This window comes from Mustela erminea, chromosome 4 (genome assembly GCF_009829155.1).
Source record: "Mustela erminea isolate mMusErm1 chromosome 4, mMusErm1.Pri, whole genome shotgun sequence".
Taxonomy (NCBI): Eukaryota; Metazoa; Chordata; class Mammalia; order Carnivora; family Mustelidae; genus Mustela; species Mustela erminea.
Genome location: NC_045617.1, coordinates 103,869,478 through 103,882,405, shown reverse-complemented (window position 1 = coordinate 103,882,405; position 12,928 = coordinate 103,869,478). Strand labels below are relative to the sequence as shown.

Genomic DNA, 12,928 nt, shown 5'->3' with positions numbered 1-12,928 from the left:
AAAGAACCCAAACATCATGCTAAAGAAAACTATCAAACCATAAGAGAAGAGACCAAGAGTAGAAGAAAGGAAAGAGAAGAACTAGAAAAAACAACCAGAAAACAATTAACAAAATGGCAGTATGTAACTATTAATAACTACTTTAAATGTAAATGGACTAAATGCTCCCATCAAGAGACACTAGGGGGCTGAAAAGATAAAAAAAAAAAACTAAAACTAAAACAAAAACAAACAAAAAAAAGGCCTATGTACTTGCTACCTACAAAAGACTCACTTCAGATTTTTTTTTTTAAGACTTTATTTACTTATTTAACACAGAAAGAGATCACAGGTAGGCAGAGATGCAGGCAGAGAGAGAGTGGGGAAGCAGGCTTCTTGCTGAGCAGAAAGCCCGATGCGGGCTCGATCCCAGGACCCTGTGATCATGATCTAAGCTGAAGGCAGAGGCTTAACCCACTGACCCACTCAGGCGCCCCTCACTTCAGATTTAAGGGCATACACAAACTGAAAGTGAAGGCATGAAAAAAATCACTCCATGCAAATAGAAACAAAAAGGGAACTGGAAAAACAATACTCCTAACAGACAAAACAGACTATAACAAAAGACAAAGGAGGGCATTACATAACAATGTAAAAATATCAACCAAACAAGAAGATATAGCATTCATAAACATGTATGCACCCAACATAGGAGCACCTAAATAAAGCAAATACTAAGAGATATAAAGAAAGAAATTGACAATAAAATGAGTAGGGAACTTTATACCCTACTTAACAGCAATGGTTAGTTCATCTAAACAGAAAATCAATAAGGAAACACTGGCCTTTATTAACACATCAGACCAGATGGACTTAATACATATATACAAAACATTTCATCCAAAAACTGAAGAATACACATTTTTTTAAGTACACATGGAGCATCCTCTAGGATAGATTAGAAATTAGGCCACAAAACAAGTCTCGATAAGTTTAAGACTGAAATCACATCAAGCATCTTTTGCAACTACAAAGATATGAAACTAGAAGTCAATTATAAGAGGAATTTCAGAAAAAACACAAACACAGGGGGACTAAACACCATTTTACCAAACAGTCAATGGGTCAATGAGGAAATCAAAGAGGAAATAAAAAATACCTTAAGACAAATGAAAATGAAAATACAACTTTCCAAAATACAACTTAGAACACAGCAAAAGTATTCTAAGAAAGAAGTTCATAGCAATATAGGTCTGCTTTAAGCAGCAAGAAAAATCCCAAATAAAGAATCTAACTGTAAACCTAAAGGAATGAGAAAAAGAAGAATAAACAAAAATCCAAAGTTGGAGGAAGTCTCTTCAACAAACGGTGCCGGAAAAACTGGATAGCTAAATGCAAAAGAATAAAATTGGACTGCTATCTTACACCATATACAAAAATAAATTCAAAATGGACTGAAGACATGAAGACCTGAAACCATAAAACTCTTAGAGAAAACATAAGCCATAAGCTCTTTGACACCAGTCTTAGCAATATTTTTTAGAACTGAGTCCTAGGATTGAGTCCCACATCGGGCTCCAAAGCCTGCTTCTCCCTCTGCCTCTGCCTGCCGCTCTGCCTTCCTGTGCTCGGTCTCTCTCTCTCTCTCTCTCTCTGGCAAATAAATAAATAAAATCTTAAAAAAAAAAAAAACTATTGCATAGCAAGGGAAACTATCAACAAAACAAAAGTTTAACCTACTCAATGGAAGAAGATATTTGCAAATCATACATTTGATAAGGGGTTAATACAAAAAATACATAAAGAACTTACACAACTTAATATCAAAAAAACTAAGCAACCTGATTTTTAAAAAATGGGCAGAAAACTTGAATAGACATTTTTCTGAAGACCTACAGATGACCAAATGACACACGGAAAGGTGTTCAACATCACTAATCATCAGGAAAATGCAAATCAAAACCACAGTGAAATACCATGGCACATCTGTCAGGTGTAACTATTATCAAAAAGTCAAAAAATAACAAGTGTTGGCAAGGATATGAAGGAAAGGGTACCTTCATAAATTGTTGGTGGGAATATAAATTGGTATAGTCTCTATGGAAAGGAATAAGGAGATTCCTCAAAAAATTAAAAATAGAACTACCATATGATCCAGCAATTCCACTATTAGGTATTTACCCCAAAAATACAAAAACACTAATTTGAAGGGATAGATGCACCCTTATGCTTATTGCAGCATTATTTACAATAGCCAAATTATGGAAGTAGCCCAAGTTTCCCTTGATAGATAAAGAAGATGGGGTGTGTGTGTGCATGATCAAATATTACTCAGTCACAAAAAGGAATGAAATCTTGCCATCTGCAGTAATGTGGATGGATCTAGAGAGTATTATGCTGAGTGAAAGAAGTCAAATACTGTATGATTTCACCTTCATGTGGAACCTAAAAAACAAAACAATCAAAACAGAAACAGACTCATAGATACAGGAAACAAATTTGGTTATCAGAGGGGGAATGGGTTGGGGGACAGAGGTGGGCAGGCAAAATAGGCGAAAAGGATTAAGAAATACATACTTCTGGTGGGAAGAGAGATTGTCCTGTGACTTCTACCCATTTCCTGAGGCCTGTGGAAATAAACCTTTATGTACGTAAAGTTATACAGAAAATAGAATAAAATTAATACCAAAAAAAAAAAAAAAAAGAAATACATACTTCTAGTCAAAAAATAATTAAGTCATAGGGATATAAAATACAGCATAAGGAACACAGTCAATAATGTAATAATAAATTTGTATGGTGACAGATTATAGTAACTAGATCTATTGTGAGGATCATTTTAGAATGTATAAAAACATCAAATCACTATGGCAAGCACCTGAAACTAATAGGATATATGTCAATTATACTTCAATAAAAACACACTGCACAAAGTTATGAGGAAGAGGTCAAATTTACTTTTCTCATTAAAAATGAAGAGAAACAAAACACAAGACTGGTATCTTGGTATCTACATTATGATGGCTTTACTGTCATTCATATCAGGATTGAGATTATTGAAATATAATTTCAAGAATATTTCAATTAGGATATTCTTCAAATATTTTAAATATTACTTTGAAGCTACATATGTCGTTACTAGTCATTTTCTTGACTAGGAGCCTGTGATGATAAGCTTTATCCACATCTGTCATTAGGCTGTTTAAAGCCTACCAGGACTCAGCTCTAAGCCTTGGTTTGTCTTTATTCCTGGAATGTTTGCCTCTCTCTGAAAAATCCCTACTCACCTCTTTCAGGATTTGGTACAAACATCACCTCCATGTAAACTTTTCATGTTTATTTCTTATCAAAGAGCTCCCCGTTAAGGAATGAATAAAATAAATTGGAAATTAGAGAAAGAGTGGAACATTACACAATTGTTCAAGTGAATAGTGTCAAGTATATCATGAATAAATTTCAAAACCCAATGTCAAAGCAAAACAAATTACTATGTAATTTTAAATACCCAAACAATAGTATCTACTTCATTCACATATACTTGCATTTATAAACAGTAAAAAATATGCATGGGGATGATACACATCAACTTCACAAATGTCATGACCCCTACAGAAAAAGGAAGGAGTATGAGAGCATGTATGAAGCTTTAGCTATGGTTGCAAAGTTTTTGTTAAGAGTGGAATGATGATGATAAAGATGAGGAGGAGAAGGAAAAGGAGGAAAAAAGAGATGGAAAGCAGAGGGAGAACAGAGGTGAGAGATGGGAGGTAGGAGAGGAAGAAAGAAGAAGGGAGGGAAAATGAGGAAGCAAAGGGAGGGCAAATTGTTAATATATGTTTAATTTCAATGGTGTATACATAGTGTCTGTAATATTTTCTCTATTTTTTTATTATGATTTGAATATTGTTCTTTAAAATTTTAATCATAATGTAAAAAATAACTATAATCCCTCTATTAAATTTCAGGAGAAAAAAATCTTTACTGACTTGATCATGTACAGTGGTAAATTTAATAGTTTCCATTAATTCTATCCAATATATATGACAATGGCATCATAAAAATTATCAAAACATGCACTGTATTTATTTCTTATGTGTTTGGCTTTCATAGCAATCTCTGTGTGATAGGAACCTGGGATATCTTTGGCTACATGATTCCAACATCTCAGTCTAATGAATAAGATAAAAGTAGAATGCAGCAGAATATGTAGATAAAAAGGTGAAGGGAAAATCTCGGGTAACAATAAATAGGTAGGTAGATAGTTAAGTGTGTGGATGGATGGATGAACAGATGGATGAATTGACAGAACAAATTTAAGGGAATAAGTCACATTCTGTTATAAAGATGCTTAGAAATCATTTTCACCTGAGACATATATATAGACTGTCATCATTTGTTAAATTACTCAATGTATAAAGCCTATATATCATAAAATCATTTTATCAAGAAAAATCTGAATTCTCTGTAGTATTGACAAATCATTCATTCATTCTTTCATTTAGTCACGACCACTGCCTACTAAAAACTTAATCATTGATTAGTTTGAACACAGTTTCCAGATGCGAAAGTTGATTTTATTCAAGTGATTTAATGAAGATTTATTCTACGCAATGGAGATGTTATTTTGGGAAAAATATTTCTATATTGTTTTACTGAAAAAGTTTATTTACTCTCGTCAGGTGTTAGTGTACTGAATGAGGATACTCTTCCTAAACATTTTTATATGCTCCATTAACAAGGTCTCTAAATGACAATAATAATTTCCATCAAAATAAACTTAAATGGGCAGACTAAGCTTTTATTTGGGAACTATCCATCAGTCAACCACTATATGCTAGTCACTGTTAGAAACTCAAATAAAAAAATGAAGCCAATCCTTTCCCTAGAGAACTTTACTGTCATTTTCACCAAATCTATATTAATGGAATTTCCTTTTTTCCCTTCATACTAGAAGTCAATAGTAAGATTAAATAGATAATTAAATTGTTCACAAAATAACTACATCAACACAAATATCTTTGCCCTCAAAAGAGTGTCTATACCACAGTAGTTCTCAACTTTGGCTGTACGCTGTAATCATTTGTGGGACACTGAACAACATATATAAAAAGCCTGGATCCCACCCTCAGAGTTTCTGATTTAATTGTTCTTAGGTGCAACATGGGCACTAGGATAAGGAAGAAGTTCCCACATGCCAAGGCTGCCTAGTGGCAAGCCCTCCTGCCTGAGGGCATAGCCTTCCATAACCATGGGGCTAAATGCAAAGAATGTTAAAAAAAATTTAAAAATGAGGATATTCACTAGATATAATGTATTTAGCTATGTTTCACCCTTTCTTTTCCACATCAACACTAAAATAAGAACTGTTCTTTTCATTTTAATCCTCAGATACAATAACAATTCCAGAATTATAAACTTTCAACACATCTCTCCTTTCATTATCTCATCCAATCATTCCAACATCCTAAAAACCTAGAAACTTCAAACCTCTCCCTCTTCTACAAAGAATCTAGCATTTCTCCTTTCCTCAAGAGAGCTACGTAGTTAATTATAAAAACTGCTTTCTTCCTTTAGCATTTTCATATGCCAAAATGTGAAGAAGTAAGATGGTGCATGTTTCAAACTGCCTCTAGCTATAAAGGAGAGAAAAAAAGTGAAATAGGCCTTGTAGGGGATTAAAAGGCTTGAAAAATTCACACAATAAGCCACAGTTCTTTGATTTCCACTTTCCTCTATAGGAATGAATATTAGGTACGATAATAAGTATGTCAAGGTCATGTTTACCTAATTCTAATGAAGCAAAGCATAAATTTCAAAATTGTTAACCGATTGCAGGGAATGAGTGGATCTTTTTTTCTCCAGAAGGCAAGTAATTAAAATGGAAAAACGTGTTTAGTGTTAAAAAGAAACTAGAATGTTACTATATTAGATAAGGGAGCAGTCCATGACCACATAATGTCATTAAAGTGATCGGAAATTATGTGGTCCCGTAAATTGCTTTATTTCCCTCAGCAGAATATTAATTTCAGGTGAGTAATTTAAATTGCATTAACAGCGGACTCCTTAAGATGACACTTCATTTAGTCTTGAAAGTTGCTGCTGTTTAAGATATCCCCCCAGCCTGCCATTTCACACTGGTGCTAACTTGTGCCAGATTGTATATTGTTTTTCCAAAATACCATGGGGGTGTCAAATGCTTTATTGCAAACCTGCTGCTTTATGGGAATATGCAATGTAAATAAACCAGAGAGACACTTCTGTAAATTGCCCTATTTTAGATGGAAAATGTTTCAATTAGATGTATGAAATCAACTGACAGTTTTATGAGCCAAATCATTTTGGAAATATCCTTCACATACACTGGATATCATCGTATTTTCAGAGACCATATGGTATAAAGTAGATCCACAAGCTCTTCAAGGACAGGCAAACTTAAACTCATCATGAATCTTGATTCCAGTACCTGTGTCCCTTTCGCTATCAAATATCCAGGTAAGACAATTTTCAAAGTTGCTACTTTGGTGAAAAGTATCCAAAAAAGTTTAATTATATGCCATGGCTATTTTCTTATAAAAACAAGGTAAATGCATATCCCTCTACACTTCTATGGACCACAAATCTAGTAATACAAATAGAGACAGACCATGAGAACCTGGGCTAAATAGATAACAAGGGCTACAGGGTAAAGGATGAGTTTGTATAACTGCTGCTTTGTGAGGACCCTTGAACATCAATTTATAACATGAATAATCTTTTGTGTGAAAACAAAATTTTTATGAATGGCTGAATGACATTATTAAAAGGTTCAAAATACTTTAACCTAGTAGCAAATATATTATACAATTGAAATTTACCTTTGACCTCCCAAGCCCTCCTTGAGAAAAGGAAAAGTTATAAATCAGATACCAAGTCATTGGTTCAATCCCTCCTCTCTAACAGATAACTCTTCCTCTTCCACGCCTTCTTTTCTATTATTAAAGAAGGTTTACAACTGTCTTCCGAGAAATATATATATATATATATATATATATATTTTTTTTTTTTTTTACAGCACAAGGTCTTTGCTTTCTCATCAAAAATCCTGTAACTTGCTTTCCTTTTCCCCTATACATTTCCTGTTCTATTCAGCAACACCTCTCTCTTAACGCTTGTGCCTGAACTCCTGGATTTGCTATTTGGCTGCTGCTTTCCTTGCCCAACCGCTCTCTTCTTCTAAGCTATACCCATGCTGTTCAACTCAGTTGCCATGCTACTTCACTGTCCCTGACTGTTGGATGCCTCCTGAACTATCAACTTCACATATTCCAAGGCCATCTTCCAAGTAAGGAATTTCAGGTTGTGGATTCACCCCAGCCAACCACTGATTTGGCTGAACATGTCTCTCTCATTCTCATTTTCTGCAGGATGGAAGAGATTCTGTCTCTAAAAACCCTAGCTTTTGGAAAGAAGAAAAATGCGGCCTTTCGAGAAGACCACCCGCAGGAGTAGCCCTTCTAAACTTACTTTACCATGCTTCATGTTTACTTCCCTGAGAATTATCCCTCCCACCATTATGAAACCACCGAGCTACATGAGGTAGCAAAGCTGCCTGCCACCCAAACGGTGACAAAGGGTCAATGCACATTCTCTAACACACTCAAGAGGAGAGATTTGAAAACTCTCAAATAAATGATGACAAAGAAAGATTTCAGTTATATATCAGGAAACCAATATCCAAGCAAATTACATACAGCTATCTGAAACTCCTTAAATTATGGATAATCCAAAGCTAGTTTCTGTTAAAAATACAAGAAAAAAATAATCTAGAAAAAAAAGAACACACTCTTTTTCTTATGAAGGGGATCAGAATATGCCCTCCACATATGGCACTTTGGCATGATTATTTTGAGCTGAAGTCAATTAAGAAAGAATAGATACAAGAACTCTCTGCCTCCCCCTTTCTGCCTAAAAACAGGGTATAAACTTCCCTTTGTAAAGATGTCCCCCACCTTTCCCTTACAAGAAGGAAGACATGACTCATTGTGGTGACAGCACTGACTTAAACCTGGATAAACAAACCTTACTCAAATAACCCTTGCCTTTCATTAGTTTCCTCCATATGCCTTCCCATAATTTATTATGCCTAGAATCTCAAATCCCTTTTCCTTTGTCTTATCACTTTTCCACAATTCATCACCCTGTATATTAAAATGGTATATAAGTCCTGGACCTAATCATGTTTCTAGAGTTTTTACTTCTTTTCTGTGACACTCCTGTATGCATGCATAACAACCTTTTTTTTTTTTTTCACATGAAATTTTCATTTGTTGTTTAATCCACAAGCCCCATTCACTGAACTTTAGAGGGTATGAGAAAAGCTTCTTCCCTTTCCTACACTTACAGTAATCATAATTACAATCATATTTTTTAATCCTTCATCAAAAACTAGCAAAATGCTCCAGAAACCTGGCATTTTTCTTTTATAATAATGAAATGATGCAAGAAAATGGAAGAAAAACATGAATAATTTTAAAACTGCCCTTGCTACGACATCTTTACTGTACTTTCTACCATCTGTATGTTGCTTTTATGATGCTTCTTTTAAAAAAATGTAAAGATGAGGACTACTCTAAATGAAAACGTCTTTAGTCCCAACCCTTGATAAATATCATCTGGGTCATAGGTCACTGTTATCTTGACACAGTGTGTAGTAAACAGCAGCAGGACCCTAATGACTGATGTTCTACTCACAGGGGCTGAGGAGCTGACAGCAGTAACACCACTTAGTCTCTGAGGAACTAAAGGCAATTTAAAGGCTTATTTAATTTAGGCTATGTTGAAATGACATTATAAAGTTGTAGGGGAACAGACTGTCACCTTATCACGACAAATATCGAAAACAAGGCTCCAAAAGAACAGAGGAACTCAGTTATGTGCCAGAAGAGAAGAAGCTACTGCTTTAATATGCACCCCAAGCTGACAGAGTAAACTGTCAAGTAAACCTTCATTTCGACATGAATCTCCCTTGCCCTTTATATATAATGCTTTTAGCCCGAGGTGATACCTAAAGTGATATGTGCTCACCCCTTCAAATATGGTCAGTCTATAACCCAGCTTTCAGAAAATTACTTTCCCAACAGAATACAGCTTCTTTTCCCAGGACATCTTCTAATTCTTAGAAATCATTGGGTTTAGACACAAAAATATGCGTGCTCCTTAGGGATCCTACTTGATAGAGCAGAAATGTTTAATTTGGGGGATAAAGTAAACATAACATAAAATTTACCATTTCTTATTTTTGAGTGTTGAGTGGCATTATATACATTCACACTGTTGTGCAACCATCACCACTACCCAAATCCAGAAATTTTTCATCTTCTCCAAATGAAATGCTGTACCCATCAAACAATAATTCCCCATCCCCCTCCTCCCAACAGTCCCTGGTAACCATTATTCTACTTATTTTCTCTACGAAATTGACTATTCTAGCTCATACAAATTGATTCATAAATATTTGTTTATGTATCACTAATGTCCTCAAGCTTCCTCCATTTTGCAGCACGTAAAAGAATTTAATTTCCTGTTAAGGGTAATAATATGTATATATGCCACATTATGTTTATCCATTCATCCGTTAACTAATCGATCCCAGGATCCAGAGATCATGACCTGAGATGAAGGCAGACACTTACTTAACCAATTGAGCCATTCAGGTGCCCCAACATACCAGTCTTTAAATAGACATATGCTTTCATGTTTCTTAGGTAAAAATATAGAGGTGGAAGGGTGGGCCATAGTAAGCGTATGTTAAATTTTAAAAAAAAATGGTTCAACTATTTCTCAAAGTGGGATACATTACTACCACTTTACATTACACCAGCGATGTACAAGAGTCTCAGTTCTTCCACAGTATTGCCAGCACTTAGTACAGTCTTAAATTTTAGCCATTCTAGTGTATTATACTATTTCATTGTGGTTTAATTTGCATTTCTCTGGGACTAATAATGCTGAATGAGTGTCTTTTCATGTACTCATTTTCCATCTGCAAATCTTCTTCAGGGAAGTACCTGTTGAAATCTTTTGTGCATTGTTTGGATAGGTTATTTCTCTTATCATTAAGTCATAAGAATAATGCATGGTTTTTATGGCCATATGACATATATCATATAATGGACATATGTCATATATTGTCAGACTAGTTTTACAAATATTTTCTACCAGTCTGTAGCTCAACTTTTCATTTTAACAGTGCCTTTTAAAGAGAAAATGTCTGAACATTGATGAAGTCCAATGTCTTGATTTTTTTCTTCTGTAGTTTGTACTCTTTGTGTTATAGTTAAGAAATCTTGGCTAAACCCAAGGCTGCTAATATTTTCCATTTTCTCTTATGCATAATTAATATTTTAAAAATTTATATAAATAAGATACACCAAAACAGGAAGAAGACCTTAACTATCCAAACCCTACCTCGAATTAGTGCTACAGAATCTCTATCCTTAAACTCCCTATCCCTGATGGTCCTGTTGGCCTAAACAACTGCACTCTGAAGAAGGCTGACAATTTCATACATTCACAAAGTCTAAGAATGGGCTAACAGAAATTGGTGTCTTCAATAAAAATTTTCCTTCAGTAATGCCTCTTCCACCAGCCCATCTTTCACCCAAACTTGTTCTTCTTTTTCAAAGACTGTTATCATTGTGTATAACTACTTTACTACTTAATGACTTCCTTCCTCAAGACAGCAGAACTAGAAAGTCCATTGACTCAAACTGCAAAGAAGTTTCTTGGGGAAGAGAAACTCATAATTCAAGAATTTCAGTCGAAAAGTCAGAAATATGTAATCCATTAACTAATAAATCTTTACAAGTAGAGTTAACCAGTGAATCCAATAGAATCCAATCAATTTGCCATCTTAATCTTAAAATACTGAATGAAAGCCACATGGAATAAAATAAAACTTTTACTTATATCTTTATTCCAAAGGACCAGTATAATTTAATAATTAATAAAAACATCCAAACATGACTGGGTGCCTTTGCACTTCTAAAGGGTAATATTCAAACAAATATGAAAATTTCCTTCCTTCTCTGAAATTAATTCTCATTCTCATTATCACTGTCTCTTTAATAACCCCTGGCAATAAGTAAAAAAATATGCTTTTAAGCTAGTTTAGACAATAGTGACCAATTTATTATAAGAAAATACAGGTATCACATATAGCCCACGACAGACATAGAATGTTATTGATACCCGAGGCTCTTACCCTTTATAGCTCTACCTCAGGCTATATCATTTCACACATCTGCTTCTCTTAGAATGTCCATTTCTTCACTAAATACATTTCTCTGATTCATCATGTACACTGCAGATGATGTCTGCCTGACAACTGTTTACTTATCTTTAAGTCACCAACCTATGGTGTTTCAGTATCTCTCAATCCCAGTTCTTAATTAGTAGGAGAAAGTACCCAATTGGTTCAGCTTTGTTCATCTAAAGTAAGTAAGACCCAGAAGATAGGATCACAAGATACATACCTAACCAACAGAGCCCTTCTCTGTGTGTAAGGGGTAGGGAGGAGAGAATTCTCCTTTGAAGAGCGGATGACGAACTGAGGAAGTATCACATAATGTGTCCACTACACACATGACATAAACAGAATTATAAAGTAGAAGTTTGAATGTTTCTAGGGATCAATAATTAATCTAGAAACAAGGGCTTCCAGATATCCATAATTAATGAGTGCTAAAAAACTTGAAGCATTATTCATATATTCTTGGTGGTCTCATCCTTTATTCATACCAAAAGATGTTATATATAGGATACAAAAATAATGACCACACCATAACTGGGTAAATATTGGTTTTTCTAGCTATTGACTTAACAAAGACAACCAGAAAATTTAAAATATTCTAGAAATGTTGGCAAGATAAGACTTCAGAGGAACTCAGCAGGGGACTTCTGGTTTCACTTCTGACATGCAAAATCTTGAAAGTGGTCACTCTCATCCTTACAACAATAAAAAATTGAACAAACTAAAAATGACTGATTTTTCTTGGACCCTTCAGAGAACTACAGTTACAGAGAAAAACCACCCCAAAACCCAGAGTGACAGGCATATCCAAAGATATAAAGCAACTGAGATCTGTTCCTAGATCAGAAGCCACTGAAACTACAAATGGCTAGGAGTACTTACATGGCAATTCTGAAGAATTGTTGGAGACTGAATGTGGACTAGTGGGAGAATAAAAAAGTCCCCACACTTTCACAGGCTTTCTCTCTAGGAATACCATATGCCCCCACAGTAAGGGTTTAAGAAAGATCCCCCCTTGGCTTGGGCAGTTAGAGAGGAAGAATAACTACAATGCCTTCTTTATAAAATAGACCTGTTCTCCAAGGAAAAGGGCTTTTCATAACTCATTTCTAATACCTTATCCCATTGAGGCAAATCAAAGGCCTCTTTACCCCAGGCCTTCCAGCCAGTTCAAGCCTTCCTCTTTCACGTGGTTGGGGGGATGGGGAACAAGCCATGGTTAATAGGTGTCAGGACTTCAAGGGCATAGATTGGAAACATCTAATTCTGAGATGGGGTAGCGGACAAGTTCTGCTTTATACAAGAAAAACAGTGTAAGACCCCAAGACATACATCTTCAAAAAGACTGAGTTTACAGAATGCTCCCTTTAAACAGACCTTACCACCATCACAAAAGGGCTCCAATAATAGCAGTGGATTATAGCTGAAAAAAAAAAACAAAACTATGAAACTCAGACTATCTGAGGAGTTCTTAGGAAAACCTAAACACAACAGGAGAGACAAAAATGAGGACATATCCAGTTTTCAAGAGAAAAATTATATGCCAAAAACAAGGAAAGAATGTACTCTGACAAGCAAAGCAATAATCAGGATCAAATTCAGAAAGCATGCATATGTTGGAATCTTTAGACAGAAAATTTTAAATAACCATGATTAATA

General features: G+C 34.9%; 2 long non-coding RNA genes across 5 annotated transcripts in view; one reads left to right on the top strand and one right to left on the bottom strand.

The window, feature by feature from the left end:
• Positions 1-12,928, bottom strand: part of LOC116588800 — a 318,200-nt gene that overhangs the window by 243,088 nt on the left and 62,184 nt on the right. The gene's annotated exons all lie outside the window — the stretch shown is intronic.
• LOC116588801 overlaps positions 1-12,928 on the top strand; it is a 43,582-nt gene that overhangs the window by 2,230 nt on the left and 28,424 nt on the right. Inside the window, exons 2-3 of one of the 2 annotated variants that reach the window (XR_004285093.1) lie at positions 6,362-6,471; positions 7,383-8,180. This is a non-coding gene — a long non-coding RNA (uncharacterized LOC116588801). Of the gene's footprint in view, positions 1-6,361; positions 6,472-7,382; positions 8,181-12,928 lie in introns of those variants that run through there. The other variant, XR_004285094.1, reaches the window with a different exon arrangement.